Source organism: Nuphar pumila, chromosome 5 (assembly GCF_984573655.1).
Source record: "Nuphar pumila chromosome 5, dmNupPumi1.hap1.1, whole genome shotgun sequence".
In the NCBI taxonomy this organism is placed as follows: Eukaryota; Viridiplantae; Streptophyta; class Magnoliopsida; order Nymphaeales; family Nymphaeaceae; genus Nuphar; species Nuphar pumila.
Genome location: NC_143253.1, coordinates 90,025,931 through 90,044,887, shown reverse-complemented (window position 1 = coordinate 90,044,887; position 18,957 = coordinate 90,025,931).

The following is an 18,957-nucleotide window of genomic DNA, read 5'->3' as shown; positions in this document are numbered from 1 at the left end:
CAAACGACATAAAAAGGGAAAACCCGAGTTGGAACCCGGATCTTCAAAATAATAATAATATTGGAAAACCCGAGTTTTGAAAAACTCAAATCTTCAAAGGAACGATCGGTTCCAACACGAGCATTGAATCCAATAGGAAGTTCGAGTCGGAACTCGAAACTTCCAACAACATAAAAAGGGAAAACCTGAGTCGAAACCCGAATCTTCAAAATAATAATAAAAATGGAAAACCCGAGTTTTAAAAAACTCGAATCTTCAAAAGAACGATCGGTTCCAACACGAGCGTTGAATCCGATAGGAAGTTCGAGTCGAAACTCGAAACTTCAAACGACATAAAAAGGGAAAACCTATGTCGGAACCCAGATCTTCAAAATAATAATAAAAATGGAAAACCCGAGTTTTGAAAAACTCGAATCTTCAAAGGAACGATCGGTTCCAACACGAGCGTTGAGCCCGATAGGAAGTTCGAGTCGGAACTCGAAACTTCAAACGACATAAAAAGAGAAAAACCGAGTCGAAACCTGGATCTTCAAAATAATAATAAAAATGGAAAACCCGAGTTTTTGAAAACTTGAATCTTCAAAGGAACGATCAGTTCCAACACGAGTGTTGAATCCGATAGGAAGTTCGAATCGAAACCCAAAACTTCAAACGACATAAAAAAGGAAAACCCGAGTCGGAACCCGGATCTTCAAAATAATAATAAAAATGGAAAACCGAGTTTTGAAAAACTCGAATCATCAAAGGAACGATTGGTTCCAACACGAGCGTTGAATTCGATAGGAAGTTCGAGTCGGAACTCAAAACTTCCAACAACATAAAAAGGGAAAACCTGAGTCGAAACCCGAATCTTCAAAATAATAATAAAAATGGAAAACCCGAGTTTTAAAAAACTCGAATCTTCAAAAGAACGATCGGTTCCAACACGAGCGTTGAATCCGATAGGAAGTTCGAGTCGAAACTCGAAACTTCAAACGACATAAAAAGGGAAAACCTATGTCGGAACCCAGATCTTCAAAATAATAATAAAAATGGAAAACCCGAGTTTTGAAAAACTCGAATCTTCAAAGGAACGATCGGTTCCAACACGAGCGTTGAGCCCGATAGGAAGTTCGAGTCGGAACTCGAAACTTCAAATGACATAAAAAGAGAAAAACCGAGTCGAAACCTGGATCTTCAAAATAATAATAAAAATGGAAAAACCCGAGTTTTTAAAAACTTGAATCTTCAAAGGAACGATCGGTTCCAACACGAGCGTTGAATCCGATAGGAAGTTCGAATCGGAACCCAAAACGTCAAACGACATAAAAAGGGAAAACCCGAGTCGGAACCCGTATCTTCAAAATAATAATAAAAATGGAAAACCGAGTTTTGAAAAACTCAAATCTTCAAAGGAACGATCGGTTCCAACACGAGCATTGTTTCCAATAGGAAGTTCGAGTCAGAACTCGAAACTTCCAACGACATAAAAAGGGAAAACCTGAGTCGAAACCCGAATCTTCAAAAAAATAATAAAAATGGAAAACCCGAGTTTTAAAAAACACGAATCTTCAAAAGAACGATCGGTTCCAACACTTGCGTTGAATCCGATAGGAAGTTCGAGTCGGAACTCGAGACTTCAAACGACATAAAAAGAGAAAACCTATGTCAGAACCCAGATCTTCAAAATAATAATAAAAATGGAAAACCCGAGTTTTGAAAAACTCGAATCTTCAAAGGAACGATCGGTTCCAACACGAGCGTTGAGCCCGATAGGAAGTTCGAGTCGAAACTCGAAACTTCAAACGACATAAAAAAAGAAAACATGAGTCGAAACCTGGATCTTCAAAATAATAATAAAAATGGAAAAACCCGAGTTTTTAAAAACTTGAATATTCAAAGGAACGATCGGTTCCAACACGAGCGTTGAATCCGATAAGAAGTTCGAATCGGAACCCAAAACTTCAAACGACATAAAAAGGGAAAACCCGAGTCGGAACCCGGATCTTCAAAATAATAATAAAAATGGAAAACCGAGTTTTGAAAAACTCGAATCTTCAAAGGAACGATCGGTTCCAACACGAGCGTTGAATTCGATAGGAAGTTCGAGTCGGAACTCGAAACTTCAAATGACATAAAAAGGGAAAACCCGAGTCGGAACCCGGATCTTCAAAATAATAATAAAAATGGAAAATTCGAGTTTTGAAAACTCGAATTTTTAAAAGAACGATCGGTTCCAACACGAGCATAGAATTCGATAGAAAGTTCGAGACGGAACTCGAAACTTTAAATGACATAAAAAAGGAAAACCCGAGTCGAAACCTGGATCTTCAAAATAATAATAAAAATGGAAAACCCGAGTTTTGAAAAACTCGAATCTTCAAAGGAACGATCGGTTCCCACACGAGCCTTGAATCCAATAGGAACTTCGAGTCAGAACTCGAAACTTCAAACGACATAAAAAGGGAAAACCCGAGTTGGAACCCGGATCTTCAAAATAATAATAAAATTGGAAAACCCGAGTTTTGAAAAACTCAAATCTTCAAAGGAACGATCGGTTCCAACACGAGCATTGAATCCAATAGGAAGTTCGAGTCGGAACTCGAAACTTCCAACAACATAAAAAGGGAAAACCTGAGTCGAAACCCGAATCTTCAAAATAATAATAAAAATGGAAAACCCGAGTTTTAAAAAACTCGAATCTTCAAAAGAACGATCGGTTCCAACACGAGCGTTGAATCCGATAGAAATCTCAAGTCGAAACTCGAAACTTCAAACGACATAAAAAGGGAAAACCTAAGTCGGAACCCAGATCTTCAAAATAATAATAAAAATGGAAAACCCGAGTTTTGAAAAACTCGAATCTTCGAAGGAAGGATCGGTTCCAACACGAGCGTTGAGCCCGATAGGAAGTTCGAGTCGGAACTCGAAACTTCAAACGACATAAAAAGAGAAAAACCGAGTCGAAACCTGGATCTTCAAAATAATAATAAAAATGGAAAACCCGAGTTTTTGAAAACTTGAATCTTCAAAGGAACGATCAGTTCCAACACGAGTGTTGAATCCGATAGGAAGTTCGAATCGGAACCCAAAACTTCAAACGACATAAAAAGGGAAAACCCGAGTCGGAACCCGGATCTTCAAAATAATAATAAAAATGGAAAACCGAGTTTTGAAAAACTCGAATCTTCAAATGAACGATTGGTTCCAACACGAGCGTTGAATTCGATAGGAAGTTCGAGTCGGAACTCAAAACTTCAAATGACATAAAAAGGGAAAACCCGAGTCGGAACCCGGATCTTCAAAATAATAATCAAAATGGAAAATTCGTGTTGTGAAAACTCGAATTTTTAAAAGAACGATCGGTTCTAACACGAGCATAGAATTCGATAGGAAGTTCGAGACGGAACTCGAAACTTTAAATGACATAAAAAAGGAAAACCCGAGTCGGAACCTGGATCTTCAAAATAATAATAAAAATAGAAAACCCGAGTTTTGAAAAACTAGAATCTTCAAATGAACGATTGGTTCCAACACGAGCGTTGAATCCGATAGGAACTTCGAGTCGGAACTCAAAACTTCAAACGACATAAAACGGGAAAATCTGAGTCGAAACCCGGATCTTCAAAATAATAATAAAAATGGAAAACCCGAGTTTTGAAAAACTCAAATCTTCAAAGGAACGATCGGTTCCAACACGAGCATTGTTTCCAACAGGAAGTTTGAGTCGGAACTCGAAACTTCCAACGACATAAAAAGGGAAAACCTGAGTCGAAACCCGAATCTTCAAAATAATAATAAAAATGGAAAACCCGAGTTTTAAAAAACACGAATCTTCAAAAGAACGATCGGTTCCAACACTTGCGTTGAATCCGATAGGAAGTTCGAGTCGGAACTCGAGACTTCAAACGACATAAAAAGAGAAAACCTATGTCGGAACCCAGATCTTCAAAATAATAATAAAAATGGAAAACCCGAGTTTTGAAAAACTCGAATCTTCAAAGGAACGATCGGTTCCAACACGAGCGTTGAGCCCGATAGGAAGTTCGAGTCGAAACTCGAAACTTCAAACGACATAAAAAGAGAAAACCTGAGTCGAAACCTGGATCTTCAAAATAATAATAAAAATGGAAAAACCCGAGTTTTTAAAAACTTGAATATTCAAAGGAACGATCGGTTCCAACACGAGCGTTGAATCCGATAGGAAGTTCGAACCGGAACCCAAAACTTCAAACGACATAAAAAGGGAAAACCCGAGTCGGAACCCGGATCTTCAAAATAATAATAAAAATGGAAAACCGAGTTTTGAAAAAGTCGAATCTTCAAAGGAACGATCGGTTCCAACACGAGCGTTGAATTCGATAGGAAGTTCGAGTCGGAACTCGAAACTTCAAATGACATAAAAAGGGAAAACCCGAGTCGGAACCCGGATCTTCAAAATAATAATAAAAATGGAAAATTCGAGTTTTGAAAACTCGAATTTTTAAAAGAACGATCGGTTCCAACACGAGCATAGAATTCGATAGGAAGTTCGAGACGGACCTCGAAACTTTAAATGACATAAAAAAGGAAAACCCGATTCGGAACCTGGATCTTCAAAATAATAATAAAAATACAAAACCCGAGTTTTGAAAAACTCGAATCTTCAAAGGAACGATCGGTTCCCAGACGAGCCTTGAATCCAATAGGAACTTCGAGTCAGAACTCGAAACTTCAAATGACATAAAAAGGGAAAACCCGAGTTGGAACCCGGATCTTCAAAATAATAATAAAATTGGAAAACCCGAGTTTTGAAAAACTCAAATCTTCAAAGGAACGATCGGTTCCAACACGAGCATTGAATCCAATAGGAAGTTCGAGTCGGAACTCGAAACTTCCAACAACATAAAAAGGGAAAACCTGAGTCGAAAATCGAATCTTCAAAATAATAATAAAAATGGAAAACCCGAGTTTTAAAAAACTCGAATCTTCAAAAGAACAATCGGTTCCAACACGAGCGTTGAATCCGATAGGAAGTTCGAGTCGAAACTCGAAACTTCAAACGACATAAAAAGGGAAAACCTAAGTCGGAACCCAGATCTTCAAAATAATAATAAAAATGGAAAACCCGAGTTTTGAAAAACTCGAATCTTCAAAGGAACGATCGGTTCCAACACGAGCGTTGAGCCCGATAGGAAGTTCGAGTCGGAACTCGAAACTTCAAACGACATAAAAAGAGAAAAACCGAGTCGAAACCTGGATCTTCAAAATAATAATAAAAATGGAAAACCCGAGTTTTTGAAAACTTGAATCTTCAAAGGAACGATCAGTTCCAACACGAGTGTTGAATCCGATAGGAAGTTCGAATCGGAACCCAAAACTTCAAACGACATAAAAAGGGAAAACCCGAGTCGGAACCCGGATCTTCAAAATAATAATAAAAATGGAAAACCGAGTTTTGAAAAACTCGAATCTTCAAAGGAACGATTGGTTCCAACACGAGCGTTGAATTCGATAGGAAGTTCGAGTCGGAACTCAAAACTTCAAATGACATAAAAAGGGAAAACCCGAGTCGGAACCCGGATCTTCAAAATAATAATCAAAATGGAAAATTCGTGTTTTGAAAACTCGAATTTTTAAAAGAACGATCGGTTCTAACACGAGCATAGAATTCGATAGGAAGTTCGAGACGGAACTCGAAACTTTAAATGACATAAAAAAGGAAAACCCGAGTCGGAACCTGGATCTTCAAAATAATAATAAAAATAGAAAACCCGAGTTTTGAAAAACTAGAATCTTCAAATGAACGATCGGTTCCAACACGAGCGTTGAATCCGATAGGAACTTCGAGTCGGAACTCAAAACTTCAAACGACATAAAAAGGGAAAATCTGAGTCGAAACCCGGATCTTCAAAATAATAATAAAAATGGAAAACCCGAGTTTTAAAAAACTTGAATCTTCAAAGGAACGATCGGTTCCAACACGAGCGTTGAATCCGATAGGAAGTTCGAATCGGAACCCAAAACTTCAAACGACATAAAAAGGGAAAACCCGAGTCGGAACCCGTATCTTCAAAATAATAATAAAAATGGAAAACCGAGTTTTGAAAAACTCGAATCTTCAAAGGAACGATCGGTTCCAACACGAGTGTTGAATTCGATAGGAAGTTCGAGTCGGAACTCGAAACTTCAAATGACATAAAAAGGGAAAACCCGAGTCGGAACCCGGATCTTCAAAACAATAATAAAAATGGAAAATTCGAGTTTTGAAAACTCGAATTTTTAAAAGAACGATTGGTTCCAACACGAGCATAGAATTCGATAGGAAGTTCGAGACGGAACTCGAAACTTTAAATGACATAAAAAAGGAAAACCCGAGTCGGAACCTTTATCTTCAAAATAATAATAAAAATGGAAGACCCGAGTTTTGAAAAACTCGAATCTTCAAAGGGACGATCGGTTCCACCACGAGCGTTGAATCCGATAGGAACTTTGAGTCAGAACTCGAAACTTCAAACGATATAAAAAGGGAAAACCCGAGTTGGAACTCGGATCTTCAAAATAATAATAAAATTGGAAAACCCGAGTTTTGAAAAACTCAAATCTTCAAAGGAACGATCGGTTCCAACACGAGCATTGTTTCCAATAGGAAGTTCGAGTCGGAACTCGAAACTTCCAACGACATAAAAAGGGAAAACCTGAGTCGAAACCCGAATCTTCAAAATAATAATAAAAATGGAAAACCCGAGTTTTAAAAAACACGAATCTTTAAAAGAACGATCGGTTCCAACACTTGCGTTGAATCCGATAGGAAGTTCGAGTCGGAACACGAGACTTCAAACGACATAAAAAGAGAAAACCTATGTCGGAACCCAGATCTTCAAAATAATAATAAAAATGGAAAACCCGAGTTTTGAAAAACTCGAATCTTCAAAGGAACGATCGGTTCCAACACGAGCGTTGAGCCCGATAGGAAGTTCGAGTCGAAACTCGAAACTTCAAACGACATAAAAAGAGAAAACCTGAGTCGAAACCTGGATCTTCAAAATAATAATAAAAATGAAAAAACCCGAGTTTTTAAAAACTTGAATATTCAAAGGAACGATCGGTTCCAACACGAGCATTGAATCCGATAGGAAGTTCGAATCGGAACCCAAAACTTCAAACGACATAAAAAGTGAAAACCCGAGTCGGAACCCGGATCTTCAAAATAATAATAAAAATGGAAAACCGAGTTTTGAAAAAGTCGAATCTTCAAAGGAACGATCGGTTCCAACACGAGCGTTGAATTCGATAGGAAGTTCGAGTCGGAACTCGAAACTTCAAATGACATAAAAAGGGAAAACCCGAGTCGGAACCCGGATCTTCAAAATAATAATAAAAATGGAAAATTCGAGTTTTGAAAACTCGAATTTTTAAAAGAACGATCGGTTCCAACACGAGCATAGAATTCGATAGGAAGTTCGAGACGGAACTCGAAACTTTAAATGACATAAAAAAGGAAAACCCGAGTCGGAACCTGGATCTTCAAAATAATAATAAAAATGGAAAACCCGAGTTTTGAAAAACTCGAATCTTCAAAGGAACGATCGGTTCCCACACGAGCCTTGAATCCAATAGGAACTTCGAGTCAGAACTCGAAACTTCAAACGACATAAAAAGGGAAAACCCGAGTTGGAACCCGGATCTTCAAAATAATAATAAAATTGGAAAACCCGAGTTTTGAAAAACTCAAATCTTCAAAGGAACGATCGGTTCCAACACGAGCATTGAATCCAATAGGAAGTTCGAGTCGGAACTCGAAACTTCCAACAACATAAAAAGGGAAAACCTGAGTCGAAACCCGAATCTTCAAAATAATAATAAAAATGGAAAACCCGAGTTTTAAAAAACTCGAATCTTCAAAAGAACGATCGGTTCCAACACGAGCGTTGAATCCGATAGGAAGTTTGAGTCGAAACTCGAAACTTCAAACGACATAAAAAGGGAAAACCTAAGTCGGAACCCAGATCTTCAAAATAATAATAAAAATGGAAAACCCGAGTTTTGAAAAACTCGAATCTTCAAAGGAACGATCGGTTCCAACATGAGCGTTGAGCCCGATAGGAAGTTCGAGTCGGAACTCGAAACTTCAAACGACATAAAAAGAGAAAAACCGAGTCGAAACCTGGATCTTCAAAATAATAATAAAAATGGAAAACCCGAGTTTTTGAAAACTTGAATCTTCAAAGAAACGATCAGTTCCAACACGAGTGTTGAATCCGATAGGAAGTTCGAATCGAAACCCAAAACTTCAAACGACATAAAAAAGGAAAACCCGAGTCGGAACCCAGATCTTCAAAATAATAATAAAAATGGAAAACCGAGTTTTGAAAAACTCGAATCTTCAAAGGAACGATTGGTTCCAACACGAGCGTTGAATTCGATAGGAAGTTCGAGTCGGAACTCAAAACTTCAAATGACATAAAAAGGGAAAACCCGAGTCGGAACCCGGATCTTCAAAATAATAATCAAAATGGAAAATTCGTGTTTTGAAAACTCGAATTTTTAAAAGAACGATCGGTTCTAACACGAGCATAGAATTCGATAGGAAGTTTGAGACGGAACTCGAAACTTTAAATGACATAAAAAAGGAAAACCCCAGTCGGAACCTGGATCTTCAAAATAATAATAAAAATAGAAAACCCGAGTTTTGAAAAACTAGAATCTTCAAATGAACGATCGGTTCCAACACGAGCGTTGAATCCGATAGGAACTTCGAGTCGGAACTCAAAACTTCAAACGACATAAAAAGGGAAAATCTGAGTCGAAACCCGGATCTTCAAAATAATAATAAAAATGGAAAACCCGAGTTTTAAAAAACTTGAATCTTCAAAGGAACGATCGGTTCCAACACGAGCGTTGAATCCGATAGGAAGTTCGAATCGGAACCCAAAACTTCAAACGACATAAAAAGGGAAAACCCAAGTCGGAACCCGTATCTTCAAAATAATAATAAAAATGGAAAACCGAGTTTTGAAAAACTCGAATCTTCAAAGGAACGATCGGTTCCAACACGAGCGTTGAATTCGATAAGAAGTTCGAGTCGGAACTCGAAACTTCAAATGACATAAAAAGGGAAAACCCGAGTCGGAACCCGGATCTTCAAAACAATAATAAAAATGGAAAATTCGAGTTTTGAAAACTCGAATTTTTAAAAGAACGATTGGTTCCAACACGAGCATAGAATTCGATAGGAAGTTCGAGACGGAACTCGAAACTTTAAATGACATAAAAAAGGAAAACCCGAGTCGGAACCTGGATCTTCAAAATAATAATAAAAATGGAAAACCCGAGTTTTGAAAAACTCGAATCTTCGAAGGAACGATCGGTTCCCACACGAGCCTTGAATCCAATAGGAACTTCGAGTCAGAACTCGAAACTTCAAACGACATAAAAATGGAAAACCCGAGTTGGAACCCGGATCTTCAAAATAATAATAATATTGGAAAACCCGAGTTTTGAAAAACTCAAATCTTCAAAGGAACGATCGGTTCCAACACGAGCATTGAATGCAATAGGAAGTTCGAGTCGGAACTCGAAACTTCCAACAACATAAAAAGGGAAAACCTGAGTCGAAACCCGAATCTTCAAAATAATAATAAAAATGGAAAACCCGAGTTTTAAAAAACTCGAATCTTCAAAAGAACGATCGGTTCCAACACGAGCGTTGAATCCGATAGGAAGTTCGAGTCGAAACTCGAAACTTCAAACGACATAAAAAGGGAAAACCTAAGTCGGAACCCAGATCTTCAAAATAATAATAAAAATGGAAAACCCGAGTTTTGAAAAACTCGAATCTTCAAAGGAACGATCGGTTCCAACACGAGCGTTGAGCCCGATAGGAAGTTCGAGTCGGAACTCGAAACTTCAAACGACATAAAAAGAGAAAAACCGAGTCGAAACCTGGATCTTCAAAATAATAATAAAAATGGAAAACCCGAGTTTTTGAAAACTTGAATCTTCAAAGGAACGATCAGTTCCAACACGAGTGTTGAATCCGATAGGAAGTTCGAATCGAAACCCAAAACTTCAAACGCATGAAAAAGGAAAACCCGAGTCGGAACCCGGATCTTCAAAATAATAATAAAAATGGAAAACCGAGTTTTGAAAAACTCGAATCTTCAAAGGAACGATTGGTTCCAACACGAGCGTTGAATTCGATAGGAAGTTCTAGTCGGAACTCAAAACTTCAAATGACATAAAAAGGGAAAACCCGAGTCGGAACCCGGATCTTCAAAATAATAATCAAAATGGAAAATTCGTGTTTTGAAAACTCGAATTTTTAAAAGAACGATCGGTTCTAACACGAGCATAGAATTCGATAGGAAGTTTGAGACGGAACTCGAAACTTTAAATGACATAAAAAAGGAAAACCCCAGTCGGAACCTGGATCTTCAAAATAATAATAAAAATAGAAAACCCGAGTTTTGAAAAACTAGAATCTTCAAATGAACGATCGGTTCCAACACGAGCGTTGAATCCGATAGGAACTTCGAGTCGGAACTCAAAACTTCAAACGACATAAAAAGGGAAAATCTGAGTCGAAACCCGGATCTTCAAAATAATAATAAAAATGGAAAACCCGAGTTTTAAAAAACTTGAATCTTCAAAGGAACGATCAGTTCCATCACGAGCGTTGAATCCGATAGGAAGTTCGAATCGGAACCCAAAACTTCAAACGACATAAAAAGGGAAAACCCGAGTCGGAACCCGTATCTTCAAAATAATAATAAAAATGGAAAACCGAGTTTTGAAAAACTCGAATCTTCAAAGGAACGATCGGTTCCAACACGAGCGTTGAATTCGATAGGAAGTTCGAGTCGGAACTCGAAACTTCAAATGACATAAAAAGGGAAAACCCGAGTCGGAACCCGGATCTTCAAAACAATAATAAAAATGGAAAATTCGAGTTTTGAAAACTCGAATTTTTAAAAGAACGATTGGTTCCAACACGAGCATAGAATTCGATAGGAAGTTCGAGACGGAACTCGAAACTTTAAATGACATAAAAAAGGAAAACCCGAGTCGGAACCTTTATCTTCAAAATAATAATAAAAATGGAAGACCCGAGTTTTGAAAAACTCGAATCTTCAAAGGGACGATCGGTTCCACCACGAGCGTTGAATCCGATAGGAACTTTGAGTCAGAACTCGAAACTTCAAACGATATAAAAAGGGAAAACCCGAGTTGGAACTCGGATCTTCAAAATAATAATAAAATTGGAAAACCCGAGTTTTGAAAAACTCAAATCTTCAAAGGAACGATCGGTTCCAACACGAGCATTGTTTCCAATAGGAAGTTCGAGTCGGAACTCGAAACTTCCAACGACATAAAAAGGGAAAACCTGAGTCGAAACCCGAATCTTCAAAATAATAATAAAAATGGAAAACCCGAGTTTTAAAAAACACGAATCTTTAAAAGAACGATCGGTTCCAACACTTGCGTTGAATCCGATAGGAAGTTCGAGTCGGAACACGAGACTTCAAACGACATAAAAAGAGAAAACCTATGTCGGAACCCAGATCTTCAAAATAATAATAAAAATGGAAAACCCGAGTTTTGAAAAACTCGAATCTTCAAAGGAACGATCGGTTCCAACACGAGCGTTGAGCCCGATAGGAAGTTCGAGTCGAAACTCGAAACTTCAAACGACATAAAAAGAGAAAACCTGAGTCGAAACCTGGATCTTCAAAATAATAATAAAAATGAAAAAACCCGAGTTTTTAAAAACTTGAATATTCAAAGGAACGATCGGTTCCAACACGAGCATTGAATCCGATAGGAAGTTTGAATCGGAACCCAAAACTTCAAACGACATAAAAAGTGAAAACCCGAGTCGGAACCCGGATCTTCAAAATAATAATAAAAATGGAAAACCGAGTTTTGAAAAAGTCGAATCTTCAAAGGAACGATCGGTTCCAACACGAGCGTTGAATTCGATAGGAAGTTCGAGTCGGAACTCGAAACTTCAAATGACATAAAAAGGGAAAACCCGAGTCGGAACCCGGATCTTCAAAATAATAATAAAAATGGAAAATTCGAGTTTTGAAAACTCGAATTTTTAAAAGAACGATCGGTTCCAACACGAGCATAGAATTCGATAGGAAGTTCGAGACGGAACTCGAAACTTTAAATGACATAAAAAAGGAAAACCCGAGTCGGAACCTGGATCTTCAAAATAATAATAAAAATGGAAAACCCGAGTTTTGAAAAACTCGAATCTTCAAAGGAACGATCGGTTCCCACACGAGCCTTGAATCCAATAGGAACTTCGAGTCAGAACTCGAAACTTCAAACGACATAAAAAGGGAAAACCCGAGTTGGAACCCGGATCTTCAAAATAATAATAAAATTGGAAAACCCGAGTTTTGAAAAACTCAAATCTTCAAAGGAACGATCGGTTCCAATACGAGCATTGAATCCAATAGGAAGTTCGAGTCGGAACTCGAAACTTCCAACAACATAAAAAGGGAAAACCTGAGTCGAAACCCGAATCTTCAAAATAATAATAAAAATGGAAAACCCGAGTTTTAAAAAACTCGAATCTTCAAAAGAACGATCGGTTCCAACACGAGCGTTGAATCCGATAGGAAGTTTGAGTCGAAACTCGAAACTTCAAACGACATAAAAAGGGAAAACCTAAGTCGGAACCCAGATCTTCAAAATAATAATAAAAATGGAAAACCCGAGTTTTGAAAAACTCGAATCTTCAAAGGAACGATCGGTTCCAACATGAGCGTTGAGCCCGATAGGAAGTTCGAGTCGGAACTCGAAACTTCAAACGACATAAAAAGAGAAAAACCGAGTCGAAACCTGGATCTTCAAAATAATAATAAAAATGGAAAACCCGAGTTTTTGAAAACTTGAATCTTCAAAGAAACGATCAGTTCCAACACGAGTGTTGAATCCGATAGGAAGTTCGAATCGAAACCCAAAACTTCAAACGACATAAAAAAGGAAAACCCGAGTCGGAACCCGGATCTTCAAAATAATAATAAAAATGGAAAACCGAGTTTTGAAAAACTCGAATCTTCAAAGGAACGATTGGTTCCAACACGAGCGTTGAATTCGATAGGAAGTTCGAGTCGGAACTCAAAACTTCAAATGACATAAAAAGGGAAAACCCGAGTCGGAACCCGGATCTTCAAAATAATAATCAAAATGGAAAATTCGTGTTTTGAAAACTCGAATTTTTAAAAGAACGATCGGTTCTAACACGAGCATAGAATTCGATAGGAAGTTTGAGACGGAACTCGAAACTTTAAATGACATAAAAAAGGAAAACCCCAGTCGGAACCTGGATCTTCAAAATAATAATAAAAATAGAAAACCCGAGTTTTGAAAAACTAGAATCTTCAAATGAACGATCGGTTCCAACACGAGCGTTGAATCCGATAGGAACTTCGAGTCGGAACTCAAAACTTCAAACGACATAAAAAGGGAAAATCTGAGTCGAAACCCGGATCTTCAAAATAATAATAAAAATGGAAAACCCGAGTTTTAAAAAACTTGAATCTTCAAAGGAACGATCGGTTCCAACACGAGCGTTGAATCCGATAGGAAGTTCGAATCGGAACCCAAAACTTCAAACGACATAAAAAGGGAAAACCCAAGTCGGAACCCGTATCTTCAAAATAATAATAAAAATGGAAAACCGAGTTTTGAAAAACTCGAATCTTCAAAGGAACGATCGGTTCCAACACGAGCGTTGAATTCGATAAGAAGTTCGAGTCGGAACTCGAAACTTCAAATGACATAAAAAGGGAAAACCCGAGTCGGAACCCGGATCTTCAAAACAATAATAAAAATGGAAAATTCGAGTTTTGAAAACTCGAATTTTTAAAAGAACGATTGGTTCCAACACGAGCATAGAATTCGATAGGAAGTTCGAGACGGAACTCGAAACTTTAAATGACATAAAAAAGGAAAACCCGAGTCGGAACCTGGATCTTCAAAATAATAATAAAAATGGAAAACCCGAGTTTTGAAAAACTCGAATCTTCGAAGGAACGATCGGTTCCCACACGAGCCTTGAATCCAATAGGAACTTCGAGTCAGAACTCGAAACTTCAAACAACATAAAAAGGGAAAACCCGAGTTGGAACCCGGATCTTCAAAATAATAATAATATTGGAAAACCCGAGTTTTGAAAAACTCAAATCTTCAAAGGAACGATCGGTTCCAACACGAGCATTGAATGCAATAGGAAGTTCGAGTCGGAGCTCGAAACTTCCAACAACATAAAAAGGGAAAACCTGAGTCGAAACCCGAATCTTCAAAATAATAATAAAAATGGAAAACCCGAGTTTTAAAAAACTCGAATCTTCAAAAGAACGATCGGTTCCAACACGAGCGTTGAATCTGATAGGAAGTTCGAGTCGAAACTCGAAACTTCAAACGACATAAAAAGGGAAAACCTAAGTCGGAACCCAGATCTTCAAAATAATAATAAAAATGGAAAACCCGAGTTTTGAAAAACTCGAATCTTCAAAGGAACGATCGGTTCCAACACGAGCGTTGAGCCCGATAGGAAGTTCGAGTCGGAACTCGAAACTTCAAACGACATAAAAAGAGAAAAACCGAGTCGAAACCTGGATCTTCAAAATAATAATAAAAATGGAAAACCCGAGTTTTTGAAAACTTGAATCTTCAAAGGAACGATCAGTTCCAACACGAGTGTTGAATCCGATAGGAAGTTCGAATCGAAACCCAAAACTTCAAACGCATGAAAAAGGAAAACCCGAGTCGGAACCCGGATCTTCAAAATAATAATAAAAATGGAAAACCGAGTTTTGAAAAACTCGAATCTTCAAAGGAACGATTGGTTCCAACACGAGCGTTGAATTCGATAGGAAGTTCTAGTCGGAACTCAAAACTTCAAATGACATAAAAAGGGAAAACCCGAGTCGGAACCCGGATCTTCAAAATAATAATCAAAATGGAAAATTCGTGTTTTGAAAACTCGAATTTTTAAAAGAACGATCGGTTCTAACACGAGCATAGAATTCGATAGGAAGTTTGAGACGGAACTCGAAACTTTAAATGACATAAAAAAGGAAAACCCCAGTCGGAACCTGGATCTTCAAAATAATAATAAAAATAGAAAACCCGAGTTTTGAAAAACTAGAATCTTCAAATGAACGATCGGTTCCAACACGAGCGTTGAATCCGATAGGAACTTCGAGTCGGAACTCAAAACTTCAAACGACATAAAAAGGGAAAATCTGAGTCGAAACCCGGATCTTCAAAATAATAATAAAAATGGAAAACCCGAGTTTTAAAAAACTTGAATCTTCAAAGGAACGATCAGTTCCATCACGAGCGTTGAATCCGATAGGAAGTTCGAATCGGAACCCAAAACTTCAAACGACATAAAAAGGGAAAACCCGAGTCGGAACCCGTATTTTCAAAATAATAATAAAAATGGAAAACCGAGTTTTGAAAAACTCGAATCTTCAAAGGAACGATCGGTTCCAACGCGAGCGTTGAATTCGATAAGAAGTTCGAGTCGGAACTCGAAACTTCAAATGACATAAAAAGGGAAAACCCGAGTCGGAACCCGGATCTTCAAAACAATAATAAAAATGGAAAATTCGAGTTTTGAAAACTCGAATTTTTAAAAGAACGATTGGTTCCAACACGAGCATAGAATTCGATAGGAAGTTCGAGACGGAACTCGAAACTTTAAATGACATAAAAAAGGAAAACCCGAGTCGGAATCTGTATCTTCAAAATAATAATAAAAATGGAAGACCCGAGTTTTGAAAAACTTGAATCTTCAAAGGAACGATCGGTTCCAACACGAGCATTGAATCCAATAGGAACTTCGAGTCAGAACGCGAAACTTCAAACGACATAAAAAGGGAAAACCCGAGTTGGAACCCGGATCTTCAAAATAATAATAAAATTGGAAAACCCGAGTTTTGAAAAACTCAAATCTTCAAAGGAACGATCGGTTCCAACACGAGCATTGAATCCAATAGGAAGTTCGAGTCGGAACTCGAAACTTCCAACAACATAAAAAGGGAAAACCTGAGTCGAAACCCGAATCTTCAAAATAATAATAAAAATGGAAAACCCGAGTTTTAAAAAACTCGAATCTTCAAAAGAACGATCGGTTCCAACACGAGCGTTGAATCCGATAGGAAGTTCGAGTCGAAACTCGAAACTTCAAACGACATAAAAAGGGAAAACCTATGTCGGAACCCAGATCTTCAAAATAATAATAAAAATGGAAAACCCGAGTTTTGAAAAACTCGAATCTTCAAAGGAACGATCGGTTCCAACACGAGCGTTGAGCCCGATAGGAAGTTCGAGTCGGAACTCGAAACTTCAAACGACATAAAAAGAGAAAAACCGAGTCGAAACCTGGATCTTCAAAATAATAATAAAAATGGAAAAACCCGAGTTTTTAAAAACTTGAATCTTCAAAGGAACGATCGGTTCCAACACGAGCGTTGAATCCGATAGGAAGTTTGAATCGGAACCCAAAACTTCAAACGACATGAAAAGGGAAAACCCGAGTCGGAACCCGGATCTTCAAAATAATAATAAAAATGGAAAACCGAGTTTTGAAAAACTCGAATCTTCAAAGGAACGATCGGTTCCAACACGAGCGTTGAATTCGTTAGGAAGTTCGAGTCGGAACTCGAAACTTCAAATGACATAAAAAGGGAAAACCCGAGTCGGAACCCGGATCTTCAAAATAATAATAAAAATGGAAAATTCGAGTTTTGAAAACTCGAATTTTTAAAAGAACGATCGGTTCCAACACGAGCATAGAATTCGATAGGAAGTTCGAGATGGAACTCGAAACTTTAAATGACATAAAAAAGGAAAACCCGAGTCAGAACCTGGATCTTCAAAATAATAATAAAAATAGAAAACCCGAGTTTTGAAAAACTCGAATCTTCAAAGGAACGATCGGTTCCCACACGAGCCTTGAATCCAATAGGAACTTCGAGTCAGAACTCGAAACTTCAAACGACATAAAAAGGGAAAACCCGAGTTGGAACCCGGATCTTCAAAATAATAATAAAATTGGAAAACCCGAGTTTTGAAAAACTCAAATCTTCAAAGGAACGATCGGTTCCAACACGAGCATTGAATCCAATAGGAAGTTCGAGTCGGAACTCGAAACTTCCAACAACATAAAAAGGGAAAACCTGAGTCGAAACCCGAATCTTCAAAATAATAATAAAAATGGAAAACCCGAGTTTTAAAAAACTCGAATCTTCAAAAGAACGATCGGTTCCAACACGAGCGTTGAATCCGATAGGAAGTTCGAGTCGAAACTCGAAACTTCAAACGACATAAAAAGGGAAAACCTAAGTCGGAACCCAGATCTTCAAAATAATAATAAAAATGGAAAACCCGAGTTTTGAAAAACTCGAATCTTCAAAGGAACGATCGGTTTCAACACGAGCGTTGAGCCCGATAGGAAGTTCGAGTCGGAACTCGAAACTTCAAACGACATAAAAAGAGAAAAACCGAGTCGAAACCTGGATCTTCAAAATAATAATAAAAATGGAAAACCCGAGTTTTTGAAAACTTGAATCTTCAAAGGAACGATCAGTTCCAACACGAGTGTTGAATCCGATAGGAAGTTCGAATCGAAACCCAAAACTTCAAACGACATAAAAAAGGAAAACCCGAGTCGGAACCCGGATCTTCAAAATAATAATAAAAATGGAAAACCGAGTTTTGAAAAACTCGAATCTTCAAAGGAACGATTGGTTCCAACACGAGCGTTGAATTCGATAGGAAGTTCGAGTCGGAACTCAAAACTTCAAATGACATAAAAAGGGAAAACCCGAGTCGGAACCCGGATCTTCAAAATAATAATCAAAATGGAAAATTCGTGTTTTGAAAACTCGAATTTTTAAAAGAACGATCGGTTCTAACACGAGCATAGAATTCGATAGGAAGTTTGAGACGGAACTCGAAACTTTAAATGACATAAAAAAGGAAAACCCGAGTCGGAACCTGGATCTTCAAAATAATAATAAAAATAGAAAACCCGAGTTTTGAAAAACTAGAATCTTCAAATGAACGATCGGTTCCAACACGAGCGTTGAATCCGATAGGAACTTCGAGTCGGAACTCAAAACTTCAAACGACATAAAAAGGGAAAATCTGAGTCGAAACCCGGATCTTCAAAATAATAATAAAAATGGAAAACCCGAGTTTTAAAAAACTTGAATCTTCAAAGGAACGATCGGTTCCAACACGAGCGTTGAATCCGATAGGAAGTTCGAATCGGAACCCAAAACTTCAAACGACATAAAAAGGGAAAACCCGAGTCGGAACCCGTATCTTCAAAATAATAATAAAAATGGAAAACCGAGTTTTGAAAAACTCGAATCTTCAAAGGAACGATCGGTTCCAACACGAGCGTTGAATTCGATAAGAAGTTCGAGTCGGAACTCGAAACTTCAAATGACATAAAAAGGGAAAACCCGAGTCGGAACCCGGATCTTCAAAACAATAATAAAAATGGAAAATTCGAGTTTTGAAAACTCGAATTTTTAAAAGAACGATTGGTTCCAACACGAGCATAGAATTCGATAGGAAGTTCGAGACGGAACTCGAAACTTTAAATGACATAAAAAAGGAAAACCCGAGTCGGAACCTGTATCTTCAAAATAATAATAAAAATGGAAGACCCGAGTTTTGAAAAACTCGAATCTTCAAAGGAACGATCGGTTCCAACACGAGCATTGAATCCAATAGGAACTTCGAGTCAGAACTCGAAACTTCAAACGACATAAAACGGGAAAACCCGAGTTGGAACCCGGATCTTCAAAATAATAATAAAATTGGAAAACCCGAGTTTTGAAAAACTCAAATCTTCAAAGGAACGATCGGTTCCAACACGAGCATTGAATCCAATAGGAAGTTCGAGTCGGAACTCGAAACTTCCAACAACATAAAAAGGGAAAACCTGAGTCGAAACCC